Below are 12,320 nucleotides of genomic sequence, written 5' to 3' on the forward strand. Positions count from 1 at the left end.
ACAGCTCCCAGTGTGAGCAATGCAGAAGATGGGTGATTTCTGCATTTCCAACTGAGGAACCGGATTCATCTCACTGGGGCTTTTCCAACAGTGAGTGCAGGACTGTGGGTGTAGACCACAGAGCGTGAGCCAAAGCAGGGCAGGGCATCACCTCACCTGGGAAGCACAAGAGTTCAGGGAATTCCCTTTCCTAGCCAAGGGAAGCCATGACAGATGGTACCTGGAAAATTGGGTCACTCACACCCTAATACTGCATTTTTCCAATGGTCTTAGCAAATGGCACACCAGATTATATCCCTCACCTGACTTGGAGGGCCCCCACCCACAAACCCTAGCTCACTGCTAGCACAGCAGTCTGAGATCGAACTGCAAGGTGGCAGCGAGGCTGGGAGAGGGGCGCTCACCACTGCTGAGGTTTGAGTAGGTAAACGAAGCATCCAGGAAGCTTGAACTGGGTGGAGCCCACCGCAGCTCAAGGAGGCCTGCCTGCCTCTGCAGACTCCACCTCCGGGGGCAGGGTATAGCTGAACAAAAGGCAGCAGAAACTTCTGCAGACTTAAACGTCCCTGTCTGACAGCTTTGAAGAGAGTAGTGGTTCTCCCAGCATGGAGTTTGAGACCTGAGAACGGACAGACTGCCTCCTCAAGTGGGTCCCTGATCCCTGAGTAGCCTAACTGGGAGGCACCACCCAGTAGGGGCAGACTGACATCTCATACGGCTGGGTGCCCCTCTGAGAAGAAGCTTCCAAAGAAACGATCAGGCAGCAGCATTTGCTGTTCCGCAATATCTGCTATTCTGCAGCCTCCACTGGTGATACCCAGGCAAACAGGGTCTGGAGTGGACCTCCAGCAAACTCCAACAGACCAGCAGCTGAGGGTCCTGAGTGTTAGAAGGAAAACTAACAAACAGAAAGGACATCCACACCAAAACCCCATCTGTACGTCACCATCATCAAAGAACAAGGTAGATAAAACCACAAAGATGGGGAGAAACCAGAGCAGAAAAGCTGAAAATTCTAAAAATCAGAGCGCCTCTTCTCCTCCAAAGGAACACAGCTCCTCACCAGCAACAGAACAAAGCTGGATGGAGAATGACTTTGACGAGTTGAGAGAAGAAGGCTTCAAATGATCGGTAATAACAAACTTCTCTGAGCTAAAGGAGGATGTTTGAACCCATGGCAAAGAAGCTAAAAACCTTGAAAAAAGATTGTACGAATGGCTAACTAGAATAAACAGGGTAGAAGAGACCATAAATGACCTGATGGAGCTGAAAACCATGGCATGAGAACTACGTGACACATGCACAAGCTTCAGTAGCCAATTCGATCAAGTGAAAGAAAGGGTATCAGTGATTGAAGATCAAATGAATGAAATGAAATGAGAAAAGAAGTTTAGAGAAAAAAGATTAAAAAGAAACGAACAAAGGCTCCAAGAAATATGGGACTATGTGAAAACACCAAATCTACATCTGATTGGTATACCTGAAAGTGATGGGGAGAATGGAACCAAGTTGGAAAACACTCTTCAGGATATTATCCAGGAGAATTCCCCAACCTAGCAAGGCAGGCCAATATTCAAATACAGGAAATACAGAGAATGCCACAAAGATACTCCTCGAGAAGAGCAACTCCAAGACACATAATTGTCAGATTCACCAAAGTTGAAATGAAGGAAAAAAATGTTAAGGGCAGCCAGAGAGAAAGGCCGGGTTACCCACAAAGGGAAGCCCATCAGACTAACAGCAGATCTCTTGGCAGAAATTCTACAAGCCAGAAGAGAGTGGGGGCCAATATTCAACATTCTTTATTTTATTTTATTATTTTTCTTTTTGGGATGCAGTCTCACTCTGTCACCCAGACTGGAGTGCAGTGGTGCAATCTCGGCTCACTGCAAGCTCCGCCTCCCGGGTTCATGCCATTCTCCTGCCTCAGCCTCCCAAGTAGGTAGGACTACAGGGACCTGCCACCGCGCCTGGCTAATTTTTTTGTATTTTTAGTAGAGACGGGGTTTCACCATGGTATTGATGACCTGACCTCATGATCCCCCACCTCGGTCTCCCAAAGTGCTGGGATTACAGGCGTGAAACACCCTGTCTGGCTCAACACATTCTTAAAGAAAAGAATTTTCAACCCAAAATTTCATATCCAGCCAAACTAAGTTTCATAAGTGAAGGAGAAATACAATCCTTTACAGACAAGCAAACGCCGAGAGATTTTGTCACCACCAGGCCTGCCTTACAAGAGCTCCTGAAGGAAGCACTAAACATGGAAAGGAACAACCTTACCAACCACTGCAAAAACATGCCAAATTGTAAAGACCATGGATGCTAGGAAGACACTGCATCAACTAACGAGCAAAAGAACCAGCTAACATCATAATAACAGGACCAAATTCACACATAACAATATTAACCTTAAATGTAAATGGGCTAAATGCTCCAATTAAAAGACACAGACTGACAAATTGGATAAAGGGTCAAGATCCATCAATGTGCTGTATTCAGGAGACCCATCTCATGTGCAGAGACACACAGAGGCTCAAAATAAAGGGATAGAGGAAGATCTACCAAGCAAATGGAAAACAAAAAAAAAAGCAGGGGCTGCAATCCTAGTCTCTGATAAAACAGACTTTAAACCAACAAAGATCAAAAGAGATAAAGAAGGACATTACATAATGGTAAAGGGATCAATTCAACAGGAAGAGCTAACTATCCTAAATATATATGTACCCAACACAGGAGCACCCAGATTCATAAAGCAAGTCCTTAGAGACCTACAAAGAGGCTTAGACTCCCACACAATAATAATGGGAGACTTTAACACCCCACTGTCAACATTAGACAGATCAATGAGATAGAAAGTTAACAAGGATATCTAGGAATTGAACTCAGCTCTGCACCAAGCAGACTTAATAGACATCTACCGAACTCTCTACCCTAAATCAACAGAATATACATTCTTCTCAGCACCACATGGCACTTATTCCAAAATTGACCACATAGTTGGAAGTAAAGCACTCCTCAGCAAATGTAAAAGAACAGAAATTATAACAAACTGTCTCTCAGAGAACAGTGCAATCAAACTAGAACTCGGGATTAAGAAACTCACTCAAAACCGCTCAACTATATGGAAACTGAACAACCTGCTCCTGAATGACTACTGGGTACATAAAAAAATGAAGGCAGAAATAAAGATGTTCTTTGAAACCAATGAGAACAAAGACACAACATACCAGAATCTCTGGGACACATTTAAGGCAGTGTGTACAGGGAAATTTATAACACTAAATGCCCACAAGAGAAAGCAGGAAAGATCTAAAATTGACACCATAACATCACAATTAAAAGAACTAGAGAAACAAGAGCAAACACATTCAAAAGCTAGCAGAAGGCAAGAAATAACTAAGATCAGAGCAGAACTGAAGGAGATAGAGACACAAAAACCCCTTAAAAAAAATCAATGAGTCCAGGAGCTGGTTTTTTGAAATGATCAACAAAATTGATAGACCACTAGCAAGACTAGTAAAGAAGAAAAGAGAGAAGAATCAAATAGACGCAATAAAAAATGATAAAGGGGATATCACCACCAACCCCACAGAAATACAAACTACCATCAGAGAATACTATAAATACCTCTACGCAAATAAACTAGAAAACCTAGAAGAAATGGATAATTTCCTGGACACTTACACTCTCCCAAGACTACACCAGGAAGAAGTTGAATCCCTGAATAGACCAATAACAGGCTCTGAAATTGAGGCAATAATTAATAGCCTACCAACCAAAAAAAGTCCAGGACCTGATGGATTCATAGCCAAATTCTACCAGAGGTACAAAGAGGAGCTGGTACCATTCCTTCTGAAACTATTCCAATCAATAGAAAAAGAGGGAATCCTCCCTAACTCATTTTATGAGGCCAGCATCTTCCTGATACCAAAGCCTGGTAGAGACACAACAAAAAAAGAGAATTTTAGACCAATATCCCTGATGAACATCGATGCAGAATCCTCAATAAAATACTGGCAAACCAAATCCAGCAGCACATCAAAAAGCTTATCCACCACGATCAAGTTGGCTTCATCCCTGGGATGCAAGGCTGGTTCAATATACACATATCAATAAATGTAATCCATCACATAAACAGCACCAAAGACAAAAACCACATGATTATCTCAATAGATGCAGAAAAGGCCTTTGACAAAATTTTACAGCCCTTCATGCTAAAAACTCTCAATAAACTAGGTATTGATGGGATGTATTTCAAAATAATAAGAGCTATTTATGACAAACCCACAGCCAATACATACTGAATGGGCAAAAACTGGAAGCATTCCCTTTGAAAACAGGGCAGTAGTCCTGTTAGGAAAGATTAGGGAATGCCATAGTAATATATGGGAATATAGCACAAGGGAATGCTGTTTTCTGTCATTTTCTAGGAGCAAAAAGCCTTTCTCAATAATCATTTCTCTACCCTCCCTCTGGGAAACACGTGGTGTTTCTAGGTCAATAGCGCCACCTAGTGGAACAGGAAGCCTCTCCATGAGGCACCTTGTCGATCCATTGCTACAACACTCTAGCCTCCCAATTCTCCTCCCTTTTTGCACCCCTATACTAGAGACCAGGCTTTATGCCACTTCTGTGAATGGGAAAACTCCACCTTCAACAATTAGAAGTAAAATGTCCTCCAAAGCCAAATTTTAGTTCTGATACTGCCCCATCAGTAGGAAAACCACCATTAGGTCCCTAAGTTCTTTTAAGGCACCCATTCTGCCCCCAGTTAAAACAGTACTTAATTAGCAAGGAGATTTTAAGTCCAGAAGTTAACCAGAACCATTCTCTAAGGGTAAACCATTCTCTAAATACCTGAGATTGGGTAATTTAGAAAGAAAAGAGGTTTATTTAGCTCAAGGTTCTGCAGGCTTGGAAGTTCAAGGACATGGCCACCCTGGCTTCTGGTGAAGGTGTCATAACATGGCAGAAAAGGTCAAATGAGAAGAGAACAGGTACAAAGAGAGAAAACCTGAAGAGCATCCAGGCTTTAGAACAACCACTCTTATGGGAACTAATCCATTCTTGTGAGAACTAATCCAGTGTTGCCAGAGTGAGAATGCAAAGCCATTTCATGAGGGATCCACCCCCAAAACCCAAACACTTCCCACTAGGTCCCACAGCCCAACATCACCACATAGAGGATCAAATTTCAACATGAGTTTTGGTGGAGACAAACAAACCACATCCAAACCATATCCACCTTATACAAAAATTAACTCAGAATGGATCACAGACTTAAATATATAAAATGTAAAACTACATAAAACTTTTAGAAAAAAATGAGAAAATTTTGGGGATTTAGAGCTAAGTAAAGAGTTCTTAGACTTACCACTAAATGTATGATCCATAAAAGGAAAAATTAATTAGTTGGACTTAATAAAATTTAAAAGTTTTGCTTGGTGAAAGGCCCTACTAAGGGCATAAAAATACAACCTATAGATCAGGAGAAAGTATTTTCATACCACCTGTTTGGCAAAAGACTAGTATCTAGAACATATAAAGAACTCTCAAAATTCAACACTAAAAACATAAATAAAATTAGAAAATGGGCAAAAGACATGAAACGGTTCACTAAAGAGAATATTCAAATGATGAATGCATGAGATTTTCAACATTATTAGCTACAATGAATTTAACATAAATTAAAACCACAATGAAATGTTACTACATACCTAGGGAGTGGCTGAAATTAAAAGCTGACAGTATCAAATGCTGACGAGGATGCACAAAAACTGGATCATTCATACACCACTGATGGGAATGTAAAATGTACATGGAAAATAAATTAGTTTGGCAGTTTCTTTTAAAACTAAACATGCAACTACCATATAGCCAGGCAATTGTACTCTTGGGCATTTATTCGAGAGAGATGAAAACATATTCACACAAAAATCTGTATGTGAATGTTTATAGTAACACTGTTTACAATTGCAAAAAAAAAAAAAAGTGGAAATAATCCAGATGTCCCCCAGCGGGTAAATGTTTAAACAAACTGTGATACATCCATGCCATGGAATACTGCTCAACAGTGGAAAAGAACAACCTGGATGAATCTCCAGATAATTTTTTGAGTGAAAACAAATCCCAAAAGTTCTATACTGTATGATTCCATTTAAATAGGAAGTCAGGGTGGAAAGATATTGGGTGTAGATATAAAATGGCAACATGAGGGAACTTTGTTCTTTATCTTGACCTTATCAATGTTAATATCCTTGTGTGATATTGTAGCATGGTTTTGCAAGATGTTACCAGTGGAGATAATTGGGTAAAGTGACAGAGGATCTCTTATTTCTAAAAATTTAAGAAGTAAGCCAGATACAAAGAAATAGGATGTAAAGAAAACCTCATTCATGAGTTCATGTCCTTTGCAGAGACATGGATGAGGCTGGAAACCATCATTCTCAGCAAACTAACACAGGGACAGAAAACCAAACACTGCATGTTCTCACTCATAAGTGGTAGTTGAACAATGAGAACACATGGACACAGGGAGGGGAACATCACACACTGGGGCCTGTCAGGGGGCGGGGAGCAAGGGGAAGGAGAGCATTAGGACGAATAACTAATACACGCGGGGCTTAAAACCTAGATGATGGTTGATGGGTGCAGCAAACCACCATGGTACATGTATACCTATGTAACAAACCTGCATGTTCTGCACATGTATCCCTGAACTTAAAGTAAAATTTTAAAAAAAGAAGAAGAAGAAATACAAGAAAACCTCATTCACAGTCTGGCGCATCTAGTCTTCCTTTTATTTAGAATAGTTGATTCTCAATCCTGGATGTTGTTAACTCCCACGGTAGACTTTTGGTGATGTCAGGAGACATTTCTGATGGTCACAATGGAAAGAGTGCTGCTGAATCTAGGGGGTAGAGGCCAGGAATGCTGCCAAACATCCCAAAATGCACAGAACAGCCCCCATAACGAAGAAGTGTCAAGACAAAAATGTCAATAGTGCTGAGGTTGAGAAACCCTGATTTACAACATTAATATCTTTCACTCTATCCCTCCCAAATGAGGAATCTCATTGATTATTAGTAATTTCAGGACAGGAACTAAGTGAAATAAATTACTAAGTGAAAGGAAGTAACTAAATGTTTTTCTCCTGAGGGATAAAGGCTAAAATTACCAAAAATGAAAATAAATCAAAATTAATTCAACCAAACTTTATTTTCATTGTACATGTAGCAATACTAGATGTTATGAATAACAACAAATATAACACATATGCTGCCCCAAAAAGCTTGATATTCTTGAGAGAATAAGACACATATACTTGGAAAAGTAATAACAGTAAGGCAAAATATAAGTAAAAATGCTTAATATGTAAATAAGAATAATTGAGAATAACAAACTTGAGTTGCCGTTAAACAATAGATTTAAGAAGAAAAGAATTTTAGAATAGAAAGCAATTAACAATATCTCATTTAACTATTGATTTTGTAGGTGAAATAGCTGAAACACAGACTAACTTATCCAAATTATTAAAGCAAATTACTGAGACCAGAACTCTAGTCTCCTGATTCCTGTTCCTTTGTTGCTGCTTCCTGTATAACACACTGCCTTTGTGATTGCTGGAAAGAGACATAAACACAGAAGGCCCTGTATGACTATCAGTGGAAATGTACATCATCTCTTCATCATCATCATCCTGTAGCAATGCTAGACGTTGTGAATACTAGATGTTGATTCTCAATCCTGGATATTGTTGACCCAATGGTGGATTGGACATTTGGTGATGTCTGGAGACAGTTTTGATTGTCCATCATCATCGCAGCTGACATTTGAGTGTTTAGTAAACATACTGGTGAAGGTCTCACATTATGAAATATCAGAAAGTAAGATTGGAAAGGAAAGAGCAGCTCAAGAAGAAAAGACTCAACAGAATAATAACAGTCTCAATCTAAATGTTGTAGGTGTTAAATGACAAAAGCAAGTGCTACAGAAATTTCAACGATGGTCAGATTCCAATGGCTGAAGGGTAGTTAGGCTTGGTAGAAGAGGTGAGTTGGAGCTGAGAATTCAATAGCTCCATGGGATTCGGAAGGAGACGAGAGGACAATCTAGATAAAGAAGGCAGTGTAGGGCACAGAGTTAAATAAGCCAAGTGGCTTTCAGGACAGCGAAGAAACAAAACTAGCTAGAATAGAGGACTTGAGTAGAGGGGAAATAAGACTGAAAAGGCAGGATGGCTCCAGGTTGTGCAGGAACCCAGGGAAACTGAATTTACTCTGGCAAACATAAATCACTGCAAGTGCTTAAGCAAAATAACTTGATTAAAGTTTTAGGAAGATTCATCTGGCAATGATGTAGGATGGATTGAGCCAAAAGAGACATAAGGGAAGGCAGGGAGCTATTCATCTAATAAGAATAAGAATGAAGAATAACAATACTATACAGTATCTATAATGTATTTAGTTATTATTACTTGGCAGACACTGTGCTAACATGCACTTTTTAATTTAATTCTCACCACAACCCCATAAAAGAAATTGAGTTAGTGAAATTTTTTCCCCTCCACTCTCACATACCACTCAACACAACACTTGCGACACCACATGTATGGGAGTTATTTCCCCACACACCAAGCAATCAACTCTGCAGTGGACATCAGCTGGGTGTCTTCTAGTTCCATTGTGATTCTATCTACTTCGAAATAGGGTCAGAGCTGGAAGAGGTACCTAGGGCAAGCATGTGAGAGAGAGGGGGTATGAAGCTTCCATGCCCTCTCTGGGCATGCCACCCTCAAGGAACCTCTATATGTTCAACTATTCGGAAGCTCCCCACAAGCTATCCTTTTAACTTTTTATGGAAACTGTATTGCATAGGCATGATTGATTACATTGGTCATTGGTGATCAACTCAGTCTGTAGCCTCTCTCCCCTCCCTGGTGACCGGGACATAGGGCTGAAAGTTCCAACCAATTCTAATCATGCCTTGGTCTTTCTGGTGACCAGCCCCCATCCTGCAACCAGTCATCTCCCTAGCATTCAAAAGCCACTCTTATCATTTAGGAGATTTCAAAGGTGAGATTTCTAGCCTAGGTGAGATGTCGCCCAGGCTAGAGTGCAGTGGTGTGATCATAGCGCACTACAGCCTCTACCTCCCGCGCTCAAGCATATCATCCCCATTTTGTAAGTGAGAAAATTTAGTCAAAGAGAGGCTAACTTGTCCTTTTCACAAACTAGGGAGTAGAGAAGGCAGAATTTGTGCCTAGATAATGTGACACCATAATATGAGCTTATATTCTTAACTATACCATGTAAACAAAGTATGGGAGGCCATTGTTTGGACTAGCCTCCTGCATTAGGTCCCAAGAGACCAAACAAACCAGAATGAAGTCATTCAAATAGGTGCCACATAATCAAACTGACATCTGAAACAGGCCAGTTTTCCAAAAACAGAAGATTCGTAGCAACCAATCAGGAGTACGGTTTACCTAAGCTAGCATGATGAGGATGTTCCCTGTTTTAACACTATAAGGAAAGAAATTCTGAACCGACCAATCTACTTTTTGTTCCATTTCTGCTTTCTTCTACCCTTTTCTGCCTATGAAGCCAAACTCTTCTACTCACTTCATCTGAACACTCATTCTATTTTATAAAATGAGGTATTGTTTGATTCTGGAATCACAAGTAAGAGCCAATTTGAACTTGAAGCTAAATTTGCTGTAACTGTATCTTTCGATAACCATGTCCTCCCATATTATTAAATGTGTTACTGAAAGAATCCAAGAATGAAATAATTAGGACTGAAATAGTAATCAGTAGCAAAAAGGGAATGGAAAGGAGAGTAATAAAGCTTAATAATGTAATGTTTATTAGAAAAATGAGGATGAGAAAAAGTAAAAAATGATTAAATGTTGGGAGTGATCAATACCACAGATACAAACAGGGGAAATCACACGGTGAATCCAGAGGGGAAAGATTAAGTAATAAAAATTTCAGATATTTGGGAGGCCGAGGCAGGCAGATCATGAGGTCAGGAGATCGAGACCATCCTTGCTAACACAGTGAAACCCTGTCTCTACTAAAAATACAAAAAAATTAGCCAGGCGTGGTGGCAGGCACCTGTAGTACCAGCTACTCAGCAGGCTGAAGCAGGAGAATGGCGTGAACCCAGGAGGCGGAGCTTGCAGTGAGCAGAGATCGCGCCACTGCACTCCAGCCTGGGCGACAGAGCGAGACTCCGTCTCAAAAAAAAAAAAAAAATTCAGACATGTTGCATTCGGGAGGATGAAAAGACATCTATGTAGAGACGCTAGAACACAGCTAAGGTGGATATTAGAAACTCAGGAGAAAGGTAAGGACTAGAAATACAGATTTTGAAATTACTCCATATAAAATGGATAGTGGAAGCAACAAAACCATTAAGCTCTCCAAGATTTAAAAAAACAAAAACAGAAAGGATCAACACTTGGGGTACAGCAATAGTTGAGAGGCAGAAGAGAGCTGGGAGGAGAGCCAGGACAAGGTACCCTGAGTTCCACGAATGAGAGTTTCAGGACAGGGCAGTGAACACACTTGGTACCACACAGGCTGCCTTCTTTCATTCTGTACTTTCTCCCTGGAAGACCTTGTTCTTACCCTTTACTTAAACCACATCCACCTATATGCAAATGAGTCATACATCCACATCACTTGGCCATATGTTTCATCTAAGCTCCAAGCTCAGTCCTCATTCTTTTTTACTTTTTCAAAGTAGGTTAATAACTTGTCCTCATCACAAACAGGGAGTAGAGGAGGCAGATTTTGTGCCTAGATAATATGACACCATAATATTAGCTTATATTCTACCTACTTTTATCTCCACCTGGAGGCCCCCAGGGTATCTCAAATTCTACATGCCCAAAATCTAACTCTGTCTCTCAAAACATGGTTTTCTTCCTGTATTCCCTATCTCAGAAAACAGAATCCAGTTGTGCAAACAGGAATCCTATGAATAATCCATGACCTGCCTCTCTCTCACATCCCAACCCCAGTCAATCCATTTCAAGTCATCATGAGTTTTAGCAACTAACTATCTCTATCGCCTTCTTGAAATCTCTGGCTATTACCCTCCTGGCCTAAGCTACCATAGTCTTCCACCTGGAATAATGTAACTGTCTCCCACTTGGACTTCACATATAATCTTCCCCTCTTCAAATCCATTCTCCTCAGTGCTGCCAACAAATAACTTCAAATGCAAATCTGAATATATAGCCCTTATCTGACTAAGTCAAGCCCCAACCCTGCTTAAAACACTTCAGTTTCTAGAGCTCTTATCAAATCTCTTGCCTTGGCCTGCAGGACCTGCAGGACTTGACCCTTGCCTATCTCTCAGTCTCATCTCTACCATTATTTTCTTTGCTGGTCTTTATGTTTCTTGACTCTTCCATTCTCATAGACCTTTGAGTATGCTATTCCCGCTACCTAGCAAACTCCTTTCACCCTCTTCACTTCCCTCCACGTCCTTTCACCTACTTATCCTTCAATTCTTGGTTCAGTGACACTGTGCCAAATCTCCCTATTATTAAATGTTCTCATTGAACCATTTGCCTCTCCTTAGCATTGAACACAACTGTAATTTTATAATACAGTTGCCCCTTGAACAACACAAGTTTGAACTCACAGGTTCACTTATATGTGAATTTTTTTCAACAAAAGGCAATGGAAAATACAGTATTTGAGAAATGTGAAACCTGAGTATACAGAGGGCCAACTTCTCATATAAGTGGGTGTGTAGGTCTAACTTGAGGACTTAAGTATGCATGGATTTTTGGCATATGCAGGGGCCCTGAAACCAATACCCAGATTACACTGAGGGACAACTGTAATTTGTGATTATTTGATCAGTGTCAATTTCTCCTATCAGACCAAAATCTCCATAAGGGCAGAAATTGTGTCTTTTTATTCACTATCAAATCACCAAGACATAGCACAGTACTAACCACGGGGGTTCATTAAATACTTGCAGAATTGATTATCAAATACTTTTAAGAAGTAAAAAAGAATGAGGGCTGAGCAAGACAACTGGAGCTGACTATCAAGATCACTGGTGACCTTTGAAAGTACAGTTTGAATATACTGATGAGGGTAGAATCCAGAATGTAGGGACTTAAGGAGCAACTGAGCAAAGAAAATAGGGGAGAGAGGATGGGCAAAAAGGCTGACAGAAGGGAGCAGCAGTGTCAAGGGAAAGCTGGTTATTTTCATGTTGTTATTCTTTATGCCATTATTGTTCTGCCTTCAATACCGAGAAGACTTAAACAGAGAAGAACTGAAAATATT

At 40.4% G+C, this 12,320-nt stretch overlaps 1 protein-coding gene across 2 annotated transcripts in view; it reads right to left on the reverse strand.

The window, feature by feature from the left end:
* LOC139357618 (prostate and testis expressed protein 13-like) overlaps window positions 1-12,320 on the reverse strand; it is an 89,120-nt gene that overhangs the window by 74,741 nt on the left and 2,059 nt on the right. The gene's annotated exons all lie outside the window — the stretch shown is intronic.

This window comes from Macaca nemestrina, chromosome 12, assembly GCF_043159975.1.
Source record: "Macaca nemestrina isolate mMacNem1 chromosome 12, mMacNem.hap1, whole genome shotgun sequence".
NCBI classification, from domain to species: domain Eukaryota; kingdom Metazoa; phylum Chordata; class Mammalia; order Primates; family Cercopithecidae; genus Macaca; species Macaca nemestrina.